Below are 2275 nucleotides of genomic sequence, written 5' to 3' on the forward strand. Positions count from 1 at the left end.
ATAAGTAATTAATAAACAATCTGAAAAATATCGATGGGAAGAAAAATTAATACATTTCGTGTTGAACGCTATAAACAATCAATCTTGATCATCTTATTTTATGCATTTGACCATTTCAAATTGTATTTTAAACTTCTCCCAGGATAAAAATTCATTAAAATGTAAAAATTTATCATATATCTAAATGAATGCGGACAAAGAAGTTCGAAAATGGAACGTTAGCGAAAACAATCATTCATTTAGATGCAATCGTATAAATTTCGTTATTTAATATTCGAATTATTTATATTATCTACAAGAGCGGCAGTCTGTCCCATCCATTTTCGCTATTTTATTATTCTAAAATTATTGGTGGAAGATAATAATTGGCTGAGTTCTTAGATTTGTTCTTCAAGATGAACAATCCATCTACTAGTGCCATCTTTAGATTTTCACTTGTTTCATTGCAACTTTCTTAGATACGCTAATCTTTTTTTTTTTTAACGATTATTCCCTGAATTGAAATCCACGAACTATCTTTGGAAGTTCGCAAATCAACAATTCCAAAAAAAAGGAAATTTTCTTTAGAAGAAACTTGTCTGCGGATATTCTTTTCTTTTTTAGAAGAAAAATCCTCCGATATCTCACTTCTGGTATCAATATTACATTCTAATACTTCCATGATAATTTTACACACTAATTAATATTAATTTAAGATTATTTATATAATAATATTCAATTTATTTAATCGTTACTAGAATATTCTCGAGAAAAGCAAAAAATCAATATATTTAATTTCAATAACAACCGATGATCTCCTACCGCGATTCATATTGGCCATAATGTTTCACTTTGTGACTGTCAAAGATTATATTAGAAAATGTATATGAATATACTATATATTAATATTGCGTTTTTTATCAAGCATTTCTAAGCTCAAAATGCATTATAATGATTATTCTTTTGCTTCATATTTATGATATATGCAAATTTTTCTTTTTTTATAATTAATGTTACTATTATTATATATTTTACTAATACTAAAATATTTTATCTGATTTTATTTTTCATGTTAATAGTGCATTATCTCATGGAAAAGTGAAGCAAGATATCATTCGGACTGCAAATACACAGTTTCTATTAAATAAAATAACTAATAAAAGATTTTGAAAAACAAAAACAGCATGAAGTAAGAAAATTAACATAAAACTTGCTATAGTTATGCCAAATTAAGAATTATAAATATATTATATATGTATATTGTAATAAAAAAATTAATAATAATCATATTGTATATATTCCTAAAAAATATTTTTAAATTAAAAATATTTAAAAAATTAATTTAAATATTAAAGAAATTTGGTATAGTTTTATAATTAATTTATATCTACTAATTTTCAATTTATATTTACAAAATTTATTTTGTAATTGGCGCCAAAAAAATAGCAAATTATGATATCAAGGTTAGGCTCTATTTTCATGTAGATTTAATATAAGATTTAATATAAGATTTAATAAAAAATATTTTTTTTTGGTATAATCGATTCGCAATATGACATATGACGAGATTGTATTTGAATTAATTATATTGAAAAACATACGTTTCCGATTAAATTTACATTACTTGGAAAAAGAAGGAATAGATTTTAGATTCAAAATTTCCTTGGATATTTATTAATTTATTAACAAGATAATAAAAAAATTTCAGTATAATATATTGAATTTTCTCCCTAAAGATAATTGATACATTGAATGCTGTTTATGCTGTTTACATAGACATACTATGAATCAAATAATCAATAATATAATATAATAATAATGGCTCTACTATGCATAGTGTTTTCAAATAAAATCGTTAACTTCATTTGACTTCATTTAACTTCAAGAAATATATTTCTTTAAAGTGATCATCTTATTTTTATTTATGTTAAAATTATATTTTAATCTATGGATAATGATATTAAATTGATTAAAATAGATCTTATATATATTGCTAATAAAATTATTATTTTAAATAACTTTTTTTTCATTTGTTTTATTTTTAATGATCAAAATATTGAATTTTAATGTAAACTTGCTTGCTATACAGGACTATCAGCATAGAAAAATATTAATTTTAATTTTATAAAGATTTGAAAAAGAACGAACTTTTGAACTCTCTTGTTTAAAAAATTTGAAAAAAAAATGATATTTTCATTCAATAGCAAAAAATTTTCAAAGAATTATTTATTTTCACTTTTAATTTCAATTCAATCAAATTCCTAAAAAAATCGGCTGATATATATATATATATATA

The sequence above is a fragment of the Apis dorsata genome, unplaced genomic scaffold, assembly GCF_000469605.1.
Source record: "Apis dorsata unplaced genomic scaffold, Apis dorsata 1.3 scaffold_846, whole genome shotgun sequence".
NCBI classification, from domain to species: Eukaryota; Metazoa; Arthropoda; class Insecta; order Hymenoptera; family Apidae; genus Apis; species Apis dorsata.